At 39.8% G+C, this 16,753-nt stretch overlaps 1 protein-coding gene and 1 pseudogene across 5 annotated transcripts in view; one reads left to right on the top strand and one right to left on the bottom strand.

Annotated features, from left to right (window-relative positions):
- The window catches only part of LOC111177462 (uncharacterized), a 75,824-nt gene extending 59,395 nt beyond the window's left edge, over positions 1 to 16,429 (bottom strand). For 2 of the 5 annotated variants that reach the window (XR_016392001.1, XM_089906733.1), the window contains exons 1-2: positions 7,107 to 16,429; positions 4,781 to 4,847 (exon numbers count right to left, since the gene is read on the bottom strand). The gene's annotated coding sequence lies outside the window, so the exon portion shown is untranslated. The remainder of the gene's footprint in view (positions 1 to 4,780; positions 4,848 to 7,106) is intronic. The other 3 variants (XR_016392000.1, XR_016391999.1, XR_016392003.1) reach the window with 3 other exon arrangements.
- LOC111182336 (eukaryotic translation initiation factor 4 gamma 2 pseudogene) lies at positions 953 to 4,450 on the top strand (annotated as a pseudogene).
- Positions 16,430 to 16,753: the final 324 nt, after the last annotated feature.

The raw sequence follows: 16,753 nt of genomic DNA, 5'->3' as shown, positions 1-16,753 counted from the left end.
CCAGACTCTATCGCGGGGTGGGGGTGGAGGGTTACTTTCTCCTGCCGCTGCTAACGCAGCCCACCTGCACAGGACGTTCTCTCTGTTCTTCGCCTGCTACCCAAGCGTTCCTTTGTTCACTGCTCAACTCAAGTATCACACTTACCACAAAAACTGTCTCTACTATACTCCTCCAGGCATATATATCTCTCTCCAAAGTTCCTATAGTTGTCTGAAATCCACGCAGTACTTCATCACAACGAATAACTTCATTGCTCCCCTTGTATTCATACTAATCTTATCACAGTTGTGTACCTACCTTGTCATCCCACTGGAACGCCACCGAATTGACAGCAGCGACCATGAACCTTGAATTCTCTATATTTGGACTGTATTTCCCAAAGGGCCTATCAGACTCCAGAGCACTTGGTAAACAGTAATGTGTGGTCTTTGATGAATGAGTGAATTAACATTACCTTGGGAAAAAACCCATACTGCAGTTAATTCCCCTCTGTATTTAAGAACTCATCCAAGAAAACAGTGTTTTCAATTTAGCCCCCCGAGGGCCATACATATCCCCAGAGATTTTTTTCTACGTCTATATGTAACTGTACTTAAAAAAAAAAAAACAACTTAAAAACAAAAGTTTAAATTCTCAAGGAAATTTCTCAGAAATTAAGAATGGAGGCCAGCAGCGAGCCGGAGCTCTATGGAGGTGGTGGCTGCAGCAGCGACTCTTTCGAGCTGAGAGTTTCAGGCCAGTCCCGACTCCTTCCTCCCCCCTCCCTCCCCCTCTTTTGTTTTCCGTTCCCCTCCCCCTCCCTTCCCTGTCCCCGCAACCGGATCCTGAGGCGGCAGCTGCAGTGGCAGCTGCTGAGTTCTCGGTGAAGGTTTTTCATTTGTTCCATCCCCTTCCCTCCCCACCCCATCGATTAATATTATTCTTTTGAAGAGTCTTCGTTGTCAAGCCGCCAAAGTGGAGAGTGCGATGGTAGAAGCGGCTGCTTCTCGTTCCAGTGCTTCTTCGGGCGGAGGAGGAAGTAGGGGGGCACCTCAGCACTGTCCCAGGACTGCTGGCAACAGCGAGTTCCTGGGGAGAACGCCAGGGCAAAACGCGCAGAAATGGATTCCTGCATCAAGCACTAGACGAGATGACGACTCCGCAGCAAACAACTCCGCAAATGAAAAAGAACGACATGATGCAATCTTCAGGAAAGTAAGAGGCATACTCAGGAAGCTCACTCCTGAGAAGTTTGACAGGCTATGCCTTGAGCGCCTCAGTGTGGGTGTAGAGTGTAAACTCATCCTTAAAGGGGTCATACTGCTGATTGTGGACAAAGCCCTAGAAGAGCCAAAGTATAGCTCACCGTATGCTCAGCTATGTCTGCGATTGGCAGAAGATGCACCAAACTTTGATGGCCCAGCAGCAGAGGGTTAGCCAGGACAGAAGCAAAGCACAACATTCAGACGCCTCCTAATTTCCAAATTACAAGAGGAATTTGAAAACCGAACCGGAAATGTTGATGTCTGTGATAAGCGTGAAAATCCCCTCCTCCCCAAGGAGAAGGAACAGAGAGCCATTGCTAAGACCAAGATGCTGGGGAACATCAAATTCACTGGAGAACCTGGAAAGCTTGATCTTATTCATGAATCTATCCTTCATAAGTGCATCAAAACACTTTTGGAAAAAAAGAAGAGTCCAACTCAAAGATATGGGAGAGGATTTGGAGTGCCTCTGTCAGATAATGAGGAGAGTGGGACCTAGGTTAGACCAGGGACGAGCCAAGTCCTTAATGGATCAGTACTTTGCCCGAATGTGCTCCTTGATGTTGAGTAAGGAATTGCCGGCGAGGATTCGTTTCCTGCTGCAGCATACCACAGAGTTGAAAGAACACCACTGGGTTCCTCGCAAGGCTTTTCTTGACAGGGGACCAAAGACGATCAATCAAATCCGTCAAGATGCAGTAAAAGATCTAGGAGTGTCTATTCCTGCTCCTATGGCTCAAGGGATGAGAAGTGACTTCTTTCTGGAGGGACCGTTCGTGCCACCCAGGATGAAAATGGATAGGGACCCACTTGGAGGACTTGCTGATATGTTTGGACAAATGCCAGGTAGCGGAATCGGTACTGGTCCGGGAGTTATCCAGGATAGATTTTCAGCCACCATGGGGCGTCATCGTTCAAATCAACTCTTCAATGGCCATGGGGGACACATCATACCTCCCACACAATCGCAGTTTGGGGAGATGGGAGGCAAGTTTATGAAAAGCCAGGGGCTAAGCCAGCTCTCCCATAACCAGAGTCAGGGATTCTTATCCCAGCTGCAAGGACACTCGAAGGATATGCCACCTCTGTTTTCTAAGAAAGGACAGCTTAATGCAGATGGGATTAGCCTGAGGCCTGCTCAGTCTTTCCTAATGAATAAAAATCAAGTGCCAAAGCTTCAGCCCCAGATAACTGTGATTCCTTCTAGTGCACAACCACCACGCACTCAGACACCACCGCTGGGACAGACACCTCAGCTTGGGCTCAAAAGTAATCCACCACTTATTCAGGAAAAGCCTACCAAGACCAGTAAAAAGCCACCACCATCAAAGGAAGAGCTGCTTAAATTAACCGAAACTGTTGTAACCGAATATCTGAATAGTGGAAATGCAAACGAAGCTGTCAGTGGTATAAGAGAGATGAGGTCTCCTAAACACTTTCTCCCCAAGATGTTAACCTAAGTAATCATCCTGTCACTTGACAGAAGTGATGAAGATAAAGAAAAAGCAAGTTCTCTGATCAGTTTCCTCAAACAGGAAGGGATGGCCACAAGTGACAACTTCATGCAGTCTTTCCTGAATGTATTGGACCAGTGCCCCAAACTGGAGGTTGACATCCCCTTGGTGAAATCATATTTAGCACAGTTTGCGGCTCGTGCTATCATTTCAGAGCTGCTGAGCATTTCAGAACTAGCTCAACCACTGGAAAGTGGCACCCATTTTCCTCTCTTCTTACTCTGTCTTCAGCAATTAGCTAAATTACAAGATTAAGAATGGTTAACAGAGCTTTTCCAACAAAGCAAGGTCAATATGCAGAAAATGCTCCCAGAAATTGATCGGAATAAGGACTGCATGTTGGAGATCTTGGAAGGAAAGGGACTGAGTTTCTTATTCCCACTCCTCAAATTGGAGAAGGAACTGTTAAAGCAAATAAAGTTGGGTCCATCTCCTCAAACCATATATAAGTGGATTAAAGATAACATCTCTCCCAAACTTCATGTAGATAAAGGATTTGTGAACATCTTAATGACTAGCTTCTTACAGTACATTTCTAGTGAAGTAATCCCACCCAGTGATGAAACAGATTCTTCCTCTGCTCCTTCCACAGAACAGTTAGAGCAGGAAAAACAACTGCTTCTTTCCTTCAAGCCAGTAATGCAGAAATCTCTTCATGTTCACGTTGATCTACAAGTCAGTGCCCTCTATGCTCTTCAGGTACACTGCTACAATAGCAACTTCCCTAAAGGCATGTTACTCTGCTTTTTTGTTCACTTCCATGACATGGAGGTTATTGAAGGAGAAGCTTTCTTGGCTTGGAAAGAAGATATAACCCAAGAGTTTCCAGGGAAAGGCAAGGCTTTGTTCCACATGAATCAGTGGCTAACCTGGCTAGAAACTGCTGAAGAAGAAGAATCAGAAGAAGAAGCTGGCTAAAAAAACCCAGCCAAAGCCTTAAATTGTGCAAAGCGTACTTTTGCTATGATGTTATTGCATTTGACCTAACCACTGCGAAAATTCATCTCGCTGTAACGTTTTCACAATATTTAAAGCAGAAGCACATCAGTTAGGATTTCCTTCTGCATAAGGCTTTTTTGTAGTGTAAAGTCTTAATCATAGTCTACCATCAAATATTTTAGGAGTATCTTTAATGTTTAGATAGTATATTAGCAGCATGCAATAATTACATCGTAAGTTCTCAAGCAGAGGCAGTCTATTGCAAGGACCTTCTTTGCTGCCAGTTATCATAGGCTGTTTTAAGTTAGAAAACTGAATAGCAACACTGAATACTGTAGAAATGCACTTTGCTCAGTAATACCTGAGTTGTTGCAATATTTGATTATCCATTTGGTTGTTACAGAAAATTTTTTAACTGTAATTGATGGTTGTTGCCGTAATAGTATATTGCCTGTATTTCTACACTGGGCTTTATGTGCTAGATTTTAATATCCTTGAGCCTGGGCAAGTGCACAAGTCTTTTAAAAAGAAACAGGGTTTACTTGTACAAAATTGACCAGTTCTGAGAGATCGTAAATGCCCTTAAAGTGGTCTTTGTGGGTGTGAAACAAATGGTGAGAATTTGAATTGGTCCCTCTTATTATAGTATTGAAATTAAGTCTACTTAATTTATCAAGTCATGTTCATGCCCTGATTTTATATACTTGTATCTATCAATAAACATTGTGATACTGGGAAAAAAAAAAAAAGAATGGAGAAAAAACTCCAAGTTTTAAAGCACCTCCTCTTTTTTCAAAACAGCATTTTCTCTATTCTTAAAAAAATAGGTCACTTGACCTGAAATAATCATAATAAAAATAACAAAAAATTGAGATACTAAAGAATATCCTGTTATATCAAGTGATTGTAGTATTCATTCTTTATTACTTTGTACATAAAGTTCCTGAAAACTCAAGGCTTTATAGCTCCACATGTTGTGTTCTGCTTGCATTGGTACTCACCTCTGTTTTAGTGCAGAGCATATTTTCCAGGGGTAAATACTTCTTTGTATCTCAGACTCATTTATCTCCACATCAACTTACCTCATTGCAGATAAGAAAATGCAGAAGACTCCCGGCTGAGGCCGTGCTCTGTCATGGTTTCTCGTTCCTAGGAACACATGGAAGCAACTCTAAACTGCTGTGGATTCTCCTGTTAGTCTGTTAACTAAATAGGGGTGAATTTTCTATGAGGAAAATATTACCAGTAAATGTTTTTGTTTTAATTAGGGCCTGGTTAAGTTGCTAAAGGACTGAGTGAATCAAATTACAACACAATTGATCTTCAAAGTTTGGCTTCCTACACATCACAGATGTCCATCTAAACCAAATGTAATTCTCAAGCATGGTTTATGTCAAGAAAATAACTGCTTATTGAAGCTGCCGTGAAGTGCATTCACCCACGCTTTTAACAATAACAAGTCTTACTGTTTTGACACCTTTTCAGGCCTAGTTCGGGGTGGGGGACAGTGCCCAAGGGGGGTGTTCTGTGGTCTTGTGAAATCAGGAAACATTTAAAAATGCAACATAACACAGATTTCAAAAAATACAGACATTTCCAGAGACTTGACAATGTTACTTTGTATTGTGAATCTTCAAAAAGGGAATAGAGGGTTTCCTACTTCGAAAACTTACTTGGAGTAACTTACGACAACTACAGAAGACACAGCCTAAGACACAAGTGTTCCATGTATATTTGCAAGTGATTTGAGAGGCAGCATCATTACAATATGGATTGGAGGCAGACAGGCTGAATTCTTCCCCTACCTCGGTCAGTAATTAGCTGACAAGTAACTGGCAAGGCCTTGGACAAAGCATTTTTGTCTCCAGGCCTTAGTTTCCGATTTGTAAAGTGGAGATAAAGTCGTAAGATTATTGTGAAAATCAAATTAATAAATTCATAGTGAAAGTGCTATATAAACTGAAAAGCACTGCATGAATATGAGTACATATTCTATTTTTATTATAATATTCCAAAACATTTCCTTACAGACTCACAATACTTGCTTTTTCTAATTAGAAGTCCTATTCTCTGAGTCTATATTAGTACAAAATAAAGCAATTTTCTGGGCTTCCCTGGTGGCACAGTGGTTGAGAGTCTGCCTGCCAATGCAGGAGACACGGGTTCGTGCCCCGGTCCGGGAAGATCCCACATGCCGTGGAGCGGCTGGGCCCGTGAGCCATGGACGCTGAGCCTGCGTGTCCGGAGCCTGTGCTCCGCAACGGCAGAGGCCACAACAATGAGAGGCCCGCGTACGGCAAAAAAAAAAAAAAAAAAAATCAATCTTCTATCTGATATAGTTGTCTAACTATAGGATCAGGTCATGCAAATATATGACTATGTTTTAAAGTCCTTCTAATTTTCAAATTAAAAAAATGTTTTCAAATAGGGAATAGAAGTATAAATTTACTTGTGTTTTGAAGCAGTAGAAAGATAAACCAAAAACTATTTTAAAATGGTTACTATGGGGCAAGAAACAGAAAAAGGAACTGAATGTCCAAATATATATTTACTTGGGAACCCTGTAAAAGCCTTATGTAATCAAAAAGTATAGTTATTTCAGAAATAAAAAGCTAAGCAATTCCTAAAAAATGAAAAAAAAAAGAATCTAATTGCATAACAAATTGTTGACATAAACACACGGAAAAGAATAATTAAAATGCAATATTTTTACAGTCCATCGCTAGGGAGATATATCCTAAGGATAAAAATTACCACAAATAAATCACAGGCTGCATTCAGTAGGTTTATTATTAAAGACATTGGTATTGTTATTTTGAAATTATTATATGTGTACGGTTTAGGATAAATCAAACGAGTAATTAGGTGTATGTCATGTCACCAAGATTTTCAATATAAGAAAATGTGGAAAGAAAAGCATAAAACCAAATAAATTAATACACAGTAATCATACATTTGAAATAGAAATATCATTTTGGATACACAATTTTTTTCTTATTCTAAAAAATACACATTCTCATTGTTATGGACTGAATGTTTGTTTCCCCCCAAAATTCATTTGTTGAAGCTCTAATTTCCAGTGTGATATATTTAGAGGCAGAGCTTTTGGGAGGTAATTAGGTCACAAGAGAGAGCCCTCAAAAGAAGAGACAGGAGAGGAATGACCTCTTCTCCTTCATATGAGGTTACAGCAAGATGGTGGCTAGCTACAAGCCAGGAGGCGGGCTCGCACCAGACACCAAATCTGCTGGCACCTTGATCTTGGACTTCCCAGTCTCCAGGACTATGAGAAATAAATGTTGTTGTTTAAGCCATTCAGTCTATGGTATTTGTTATAGTAGCCTGAGCTGACAAAGACACCTGACTTCATTTATTTATCTTTTTTAAAAATACATATTATGTAAATACCTGTTCACTGAGCAGTTCCAGAAGCAAAAGCAAATCGATAGCAATGACCACTTCTGGGGCTTCGATTCTGGTCTCAGAACTTAATTTTCCTCCTTGTGAAACTGATTGATTCCAGGTCTGAGTGGAAAATACGGTGAATAGATCTTTGGCATCTTGTGCTGAAAAGCAAGAAAGCTATCAACGATTATAGATGTCAAAGAAAAGAGACAGAGGAAACAATTAGACCAGCTCCCACTGGTTAATTTGTGGAATAGTTTGAGCATCGATGGAAATGACTGGAAAGGCCTGAAACAGATCTTATAGATATGTAAAATCATGAGTTAGTAATTATACAAAAAAAATTGCACGTGCTCATTGGTTACCTTTGATAGTTACCAGAAGGTTCAAAAAATTGATTTAAAAAAGGGAAAGGATTATGCGTGATGTATTCTGTTGTTTCTGTGTAGAGTTTATTTCATGCTGTTTTTCTAGGGTATCCGCTGCTTCAACTTAGGACAATTCATAAGGTCACCAGGCTGCCAAAGCCCATCGTGGAAATAAAGCCATTGTTGAAGGCGCTGTTGAGACTGATCACAGGTCAGCTTCTGCCTCTTCACCCCTGGTCCTTCTTCTCCCAAGAGCACTACCTAATAAATACCGTGGATGCTAATCTCCATCACAGGGTTTGCTTCCCAAGAGACCCAACCTATTGCAAGCGATCACTGCCATGTGTTGTCTAAGAAAGTACATACTAAGATAGGATTTTAGAGCTGAATCTCTTGTTCCTCAGTTGGCAATGAGAACCCCTTCACGGATGGCAAGTGGCGCTCAGATGGACTCTGGCACAAGGTGGCAGTGTAATTGCTAATATTTTCACCAGTCTGGCATACTGGCGGAAGGAAATGCATTAGCTGGTGCAGGGTGTCAGACATTTGAGAAACGGGGGAAATGGGAACAATAAGGAACAGAATTGGGTGAGCTTAAGTGATACTCTGGAAAAATAAAATAACTGAGACTTTCTTTTAAATTGTGCTTAACACACCATACTTAGCGATGCTTTCTGGAGAAAATAACTGGTTAGGAAAATGCATAATGGAATGATATCTGTCCGTATACGTCAACTAAAATACATCGTGTTGCACAATTCTTCATGTGATTTCTACTTTGTTTTTTTAAAATCTAGATAGTTCTGTATATAGATAATTTAAAAGTTTGGAAATATATATACAAAAAGTCCACAGTGATCACCTTTAAAGAGTAAGAGTAAAGAAATACTAACTCTATTTTACATATTTCTATGCCTTTTGATTTTTTATACTGAGTGTGTGTTAATGTTAAGTGGGATGAAGTATAAATATTCCTTTTTAAGGAATTTAATGTATAGGTATATATATAAGTGTATATGTATACATATGCATATATATATGTATGTTTTAATATATATTCTTATTTAATGAGATTAAGTATAAATATTTCTTTAAGAAAAAAGAATACCATTGTTGGTTTTACAAGTTTTAGTAATCTGTTCCTATCATCCTTTTCTCTCTATCAAAACAAATTTTTAATTCTGTACTAGGCCATGGATTTTTCAAAATTATGTTCCCTGACCATAAAGAACTTCAGTAAAATTAACCTTCATCTTTTATGTATTTAAAACGATCTTTACCTTAACTTCACTCAAGTAAGAGCATTTATTAAATTATTTTGTAGGGGACATTACATTGAACTGGGCCTTGTGCTATAAGGAAGCGTGTAAAAAGTCACAGGAGACCAGCCCTAATGAGAATACATTGCATAAGCTACAAAAACATAGTTAAAAATAATCAGAGAGTTGAGGAAAGAAACTTAAAGGAACAAATTCCAAAAAGTGTTGAGCCCTTCCTGGTAGAGAAGTGAGCCACACTGCTTTCCTCCATGAAGGAATGGTGTAGAAAAAGGAGGAAACTACCATAGAGTAAGAAGAAACTACCCAAACTCTTAATTACCTCTCAATGACTGTGTGAGGGCTGGCGTGATGAATTAGCATCCCCAGGAGCCCCAGCCTCAGAGCAAGTCTGCTCCCACCCGCCATTTCCCCACAGACCTTCCTGCACGTGGACATACAGCTGTGGACAGGGCAAGGCACATAGGGCCTTCCTAAGAGAAGCAGCCTGCTGAGGACTGGGGACATGGCAAGAAAAGTCCATCTGAGGCACTTCAGGCTCTCAATGGATGCAAGCAATCACTACTGAAGTTTGACGGTGAGGCAGGAAGAGGAAGAGAGATCTCCCAAGGGTCAGAAAACTAAAAGGGCGAATAAATAAATAAAGAGCACTCTGAGCAATTAAAAATCTAGCAGCCGGAGTGCAGAAAGTAACTTGGCTATAAAGCATATGAGAGCCTTGAGATCTGGCTCAGATCCAAGTGCTATCAAAGGGAAAGTCCCGATCCAACCTTCAGAACATTTGAAGCCAGTGGTGACCTAAAACTTACTGAAGCTACGGCAGAGTAGAGACAGCTGACTTTAACCAGATTATAGCGACTTAGCCGCCCAGTCTAGAGGCTTGACAGAAAAAAAGATGCTTGATTTGGGGGAGGGGGGTAGTAAATAATATTACTTCAGTCTTTACTGTTCTTTTACTCACAATCCCATCATAAAATCCAGAATTTTGAGACATCCTAAGTGAGAAGAAATGATCTGTTTGAAACAATACATAGTCAAGAGAAAGAAGCCCACAGATGGCATGTTGGAATTATCACAGGGACTTTAAAATATTTACAATAAATATTATAAAGAATCTAACAGAAATGGCATTCAACATATGAAAACACATGATGAATTACAGCAAAAAGATGGAAACTATCGAAAAAGAAACACATATAAATGCTAGAAATAAAAAAATGTAATATCAGACAAAAAGTTTATCCAATGGCTAATCAGAAAACTGGACACAGCAGATTTTAAAAAGCCATTTGCTTGAATACAGATCAATTAAAATTATCCAAACTGATGCACAAAAAGGTAAAGAAAAAGAACAGAATATCCGAGATCTATGTGGTGATACCAAACTTTCTGACATACATATAATTGACGTTTCACAAGAACAGAAGAGAGAAAATTGAAAAACACAACAACAACAAAACAAACAAACAAATAGAGAAGTAACTCATCAAGAAGAGATGATGGCCAAAATTTTTCAAAAATTGATGAAAGACTGACCCACAGACTAGACATCTTAGCAAACCCTAAGCAGAATAATTCTGAAAATTCACACCTACTCATGTCTTAGTCAAACTGTTGAAGACCAGAGAAAAAGAGTATACCTTAAAAGCACACAGAGAAAAGTTCCAGTTCTGGAAACCTAATGGTGGAGTGACCTGCGTGGGACTGATCCTCCTACAGATAACAATCATAAACTCAAAACAGACATTTTCATTAACAAAAATGTGAAGGCATCAGTGTACAACAACAAAAAAAGCAGGCAGAAAACAGGTGAGGAGTCTACCTTTGAGAAAAAGGAAGCGCACTGGGTGCCATCCATGCTTACGGGCTCTCTGCATTAGGGCACTTCCTGGAATGTTTACGGCAGGGTGGGTAGAACTCAAGCAGAAGGCCAATTCCTTAAAATAAATAGGTGACATCAATATAGATACAGATACAGATATAGTCATACAATGGAAAACTACTCAGTCATAAAAAGGAGCAGACTATTCATACACACAGCCTGGATGCATCTCAGAAACATTATGGAGAAAGCAAGCTATGGTCTCATTAGGTTGAGATGTCAGGGAATGTAATTCAGATCTGCCAAAGTAGCTAGAAATTAAGGAGAGAAATACCAGAAAGGAGGGAGCCACAGAGGAAATAGCCTCAAAATATGACTAAAACTTCACTCAGACCCTTGGCTGAGCCCTGATCTGTGGTATAAGGGGCTTGCCCCAGAAGCACAGTGGAAATCGAAAGTAGGGCAGCTCAAATGGTGGACTGGAGATTTTAACTGCTGCCCACAGAACAGGAAACAGAGTTTGGAGTTTTAATTCATCAGAAGAGGGGCTTGTAACCACCTCAGAGTTTTCACTGGCATCACAAAGTGCCACGTCTTAGGAGTAAAGACAACATCCCAAGACCAAGAAACTTGTCCCAGAAATAGGGAAAAACCAAAATGTACTTGCCCTAATAAAGCCTAAAATCAAGCCTCCATAAGTTCAAACTTCTCAGTGAGTAATTGAACTGCCTGCTAAAACAATAATTAATGCTCTTTAGAAGAAGATAGGAAAGTACCATCTCTACAACATTTTGTCCATAATATATTGTACACAATAAACATTGATTGGGCATTTCAAGAAAAATCTGGGTGATAGCCTAGTTCCCCACAATCGCATGAGCCACTTCTTTAAAATAAATCTCTTTATATATATTGATTCCACTCTCTGGAGAACCCTGAGATACATAGAGAGAGATACATAGATACGTATTCTATTTATTTCTATGACTAATACAGTCATGCAATGGAAAACTACTCAGTCATAAAAAGGAACAGACTACTCATACAATCAACATGCATAAATCTCATAAACACTGTGTTGAGTTTAAAAAGCCAGATACAAAATAATACATATTCTATCATTTCATTTATATGAAGTCCAAGAACAGATAAAACTAACCTATGACGATAGAAATAAGTAAATGGTTGTCTGGGGAAGGTGGGTGTGGATGTGTATTGGCTGGAAATAGACAGGAGCCAACTTTCTGGAGTGATGGAACTGTGCCACGTCTTGTTTTGGGTGGTGTTACATGGGCGTGTACCTTTGTCAAAACTCAGAGAACTGAATGGTCAAGATCCATGCATTTCATCCTGTGTAAATTATACCTTTAAAAAACAGCATGTGAGGGCTTCCCTGGTGGCGCAGTGGTTGAGAGTCCGCCTGCCGATGCAGGGGACACGGGTTCGTGCCCCGGTCCGGGAGGATCCCACATGCCGCGGATCGGCTGGGCCCATGAGCCATGGCCGCTGAGCCTGCGCGTCCGGAGCCTGTGCTCTGCAACGGGAGAGGCTGCAACAGTGAGAGGCCCGCGTACCGTAAAAGAAAAAAAAAAACAAACCAGCACGTGAAAAATTACATATTGCATCAAATTTCAACTAGTATGTATGCATACATTTATTTCAAATATGAATTTTAAAAAACAATTAAATCATTGAATCTCTGTAGCTAAATATGTCCATTATTGACTTAGCATCAGCTGTAATATCCAAACCAGTGTTCCAGTGTTTGCATTTCTTTTCCTGACCAGAGCTGAAATACCTGTAGCCCCAAATTCCAGGACGAATTCTGTCCCAGAGTTTCTCTCTAACAACATAAATGTCATTGGCAGCCTTCCTGAGGTTCCACAAATCAAGCTCCACTATTTCCTAACTCTTATCCTTTTAGATCCCACACATTTCCTCCCCCCACACACACCTAACACACACACACACACACGCACGCGCGCGCACACACACACACACACGCACACCACATCTTGGACCATCCTTCCTTAACTACCACCCGAGGACTGTTAATGCAGATCCCTCTGGACACTGAGTTTTACCATCAAAATGAACTCCCTTTTCTGTACCTAAAGGCAATCAGTTTTCCTCAGGGCTGTTTCCTTCACAGCTTATTGACTCTTTGGCTATGATATAAGGGGGCAAATTTTGAGGTCACTCTGGAGGAAGAACAAGAGTAACTGCAAATAGTGATGCCACATTGTCAGAAGGAGAGAAGAGCAAACAAAGAGTGGATACATGTATACGTATAACTGGTTCACTTTGCTGTACACCTGAAACTAACACAACACTGTAAATCAACTAGACTCCAATAAAAAAAATTTTAAAAAGGGATGAATGATTTGAGGTGAAAAGTAAAAAAGATAATCCACTTCCTTTTCTTAGGCTCTCCAAAACTTGTTCATTTGATTATATTTCCATGAGATATTTTGGGTAAGATAGAAATTTCTGTTTTGGTACCATAACCTCCTGTGATACGTGAGATGCAAGGATGCTAGTATTCCCACAAAAAGTGTGCAATTTAACAAGGCAAGGACTTATGGCAAGGACATTGATGTGAACAATGGAACTTAAAGCACAATGGAACTTTCCTGGGTAGCATATTTTCCGTGGCAGCCCTGAAATCCCATCACATAGATATTTGCTCACTCTGTCTACTGGAAGCTCACCACTGCCTGTCCATACAGATATAGGGACCTGACTCCTTTGCGGTAACTGATACCCCTGCTCAAGTGAGAGTAAGACTTGCCCATATGTGTTCTTGAGTTAACACTCAATACACCTGTAGACAGAAGCTCAAAAGGAGTGTGAAGGACACAGGACTTACTAGTTATAAAACTTTAAACAGTCATTTTTCTAGGTCCATAGAGGACATGGGACTAGTAAGATCAGAGGAGTGCCAGAGGAGTCCCTACTTCTGTTCTTAAGAAGCCCCACTTGAGCTTCGGGGAATTGTTTAACCATTTGGGAGCCCCTCAGGTCACAAATGCAAGGTGATACTGCACTTAGACACCCAACTTCAGCATTGTGATCACTGCAGCCTGAGCAGGTTCACTGAAGTCAATACTTGCATCAAGCAGTGAACTTGCACTTGAGTGAAAGTTATAATTAATCTCGTTATTTTAATATCAATTGTGGTTAAAGTTTAACATATTAATTATATCCATATGTTATTAATTCCTTAAGGCTAAGATCAAGTTTTAATATTTTTTGGTGTCTCCCAAAAGACTTAAGACAGCCTGAATACATACATTTGGTAATTGGATTGAGGAAAAATCAGCTGTTTTGTTTTGGTTTTGCCCAGGAAAAAAGTGAATTCCCTCAATCCGCCCAGAGTTATCCCATCCTTTACCACTGAATAGATCCATCAGTTTGATCTCAGATCTCTAGAGGCATTTAATTCATTGTGAAAATTTTTTCCTGGGGAGAGAATAAGTATTTATCTTAAAAAGTAAAATAATATAGGGACTTCTCTGGTGATCCAGTCGTTTAAGACTCTGCGCTTCCACCGCAGGGAGCGCGGGTTTGATCCCTGGTCCAGGAACTAAGATCCCGCAAGCCACGCAGCATGGCCAAAAGAAAAAGTAAAATAAAATAATCTGTGGAACAGGAGGAAAACAGGGAAATTGTAAAGGAGGAAGAAGAGGAAAATGAAGAGAAAAAAGCAGACAAGTACAAGAAGAAGGAAGAAGAAATGTAGAAATGGCAAGTACACAAAATCAGGAATTAAAAAGATACTTCAGTTTTATCCTCTAAATTCTTAGGCATAAACGTGTATCTCTCTGACTTTAAAAATTAGGATAAATCATTATATAATACTGATTCTATACGTTAATAATTACTCGTAATTGAGATTTCTGTTTTCAGTTTCTAAAGAAAGGTACAGATTACAATTTTTAAAGTACTATTTCATCCTCAATCCAATAGAGGCCATTCCATATATTGAGTAAATTCCTATAACGTAAGTACACATATCATTCTTGCATACATTTGAAGATCAAATGAAATAATATCAGTATACATAAAAGATTTAAGCACCCAGTATATGTATGGGAAATGAATATGGGCCAGATGAGGACATGTTTATAGAAGTAAAAAAACTCAATATGGATTTACACACAAAGAGGCAGAGGCACTATCATCATGATGAGTATCCGTAGGTCTCTAGTCCTGTGCTTACTGATGTAAGATTTTTTTCTTAAATATTATATAAACATTGAAAAAAATATTTATTGATTCTCTTATCTGTCCTAGCAGTTAAAAAATACATAAAAATATATATTATATGGAGACAGACAATAAATAAAATATATAAAAATATATAATATGCTATATGTTGAAAAATACTAAGGAGAAGCATAAGGCAGGGAAGGTCGCTAGAAATTATGAGTGGGAGAGTCATTGCTTTAAATTAGGTGGCCAGGGAGAGCTTCACTGAAAAGGTGGTGTGTGAGCAAAGCTCTGAGAGATGATGAAGGAAGCCTTGTAGATATCTGGAGGAACAGCATTCCGGGAGGAGGGACAGCATGAGTGGCAGCTCTGAGCGGGGAGATGCCTAGTGGGTTTGAGAAAAAGCCAGGTGAGCAGTGTGCCTGCGAAAGAGAGTGAGAGGAGAGTAACAGGAGACACAGTCACAGAGGGAAGGAGGGCACAGGGGTGAGGGTCTGGCGAAGCCTTGAACAGCGCTATCTTTACTTTTAGTGAGGTGAGAAGCCGTTGGAGGAGTGTGACCAGAGAAGTGAAATTATCTGTTTACGGTGGATGATTATTCCAGCTGGTGTGTCTCAGGGTCACTGTTGAAGGGAAAGGATCAGTTAGGAAGCTATAATTGCAGCATGTGAGAGGCCATGGTGGCTCAGCCTGGGTGGTAGCAGTGAAGGTAAGTGAGAAGTGTTTGGATTCTTGACCCTATCATCAAATTGTTTACTGTCCACTTACGAGAAAAAGTCCAGACAATTTTAATAATATTTTCTTAAAAAGAGGGAAATAGGTCATTAGGAGCAAAGTGGTATTAACGAAGTTATAAATTTAAGACGGATTTGGGAAAAAGTTAAATTAAACAAAGTGAGACACATGTGAATGACTAATAGTGTTTGACTAAAAATAACTGCTGATATTCATTGTGTTCACTTCATGCCAGGGACCAGGTAAAGTCCTCTGCATGCATCAACTCCACCCCCTTCATCTCCACCACAAACCAATGAGTAAGTGGCTGCTGCTGCCCCATTCCTACATGAAGAAACCAAAGAAAGTCTGGAAAGGTTAGGTTGTCCAAGGGCCACAGCTGCAGTTCCATTACGATCTGTCTCTTACCAGAGACCACGCTCTAAGCCAACACTATTCTGATTCCCTATATAAGGGAGGGATGGGAAGGACCTTCTAAACTGGTGAATCCATGTGAGCGAAGGTTAGGAATTCACAGCGTTTGATGATGTCTGGGTGAGAATGACTCGTCTTGGGCAGAAAGTTCATGGTGGGGAACAGTAAGAGCAAAGTGGAGACTGTAGAAGAAGTCCTTGAGAGCTGCGCAGAAAACCTACAGTTCCATTGACGAGAGAATGAGGATCTACGATGAACATGGCAGAAAGGAGTAATTTACTGGGTGCAGGATGAGTTAGAGGCAGTAGAGATCTGGCAAGTAGAATAGCAAGAAACAAATGTGATAATTCATATGAGGTAATAAGAGTTGGTAAAATAGGAATGGAAAGGAAAAGACACATCTCAGCAACATTTCTCAGAAAGAACTTTTTTTTTTTCAAAATCCAACATAGAATTTGGTTCTGAGTTGTTTATCAAAAATATAGAATTTAGACTCCAGGCCAGGTCCACAATTAGTTGTATGAACTTGGACAAGTTATTTATCTGGAACATGTCTTCATCCATAAGTGAAGATGTCGTAGATTATCTCTAATTTTTCTTCCTTCTCTACATTACTATGATGAAGATTTGTTTACCTGTTTCTAAGCTCCAGCTTAGAACAATGTGAGAGGCTTTAGCATTTATTTCTTTAAAGGCATTAAGGTTAAATTTCATCCACAGCGCATGGTACCATGTTTGGAACAGAGAAGATGCTCAAAATCATTTCCTGAATGGAAGTGAATTGAATCAAGAAATCATCAAAGAAAAAGTATGAATTCTAAC

This window comes from Delphinapterus leucas, chromosome 1 (genome assembly GCF_059928025.1).
Source record: "Delphinapterus leucas isolate spDelLeu-1000000601 "Yukka" chromosome 1, BTC_Dleu_Yukka2, whole genome shotgun sequence".
NCBI classification, from domain to species: domain Eukaryota; kingdom Metazoa; phylum Chordata; class Mammalia; order Artiodactyla; family Monodontidae; genus Delphinapterus; species Delphinapterus leucas.
This window is presented reverse-complemented; position numbering and strand designations above follow the sequence as displayed.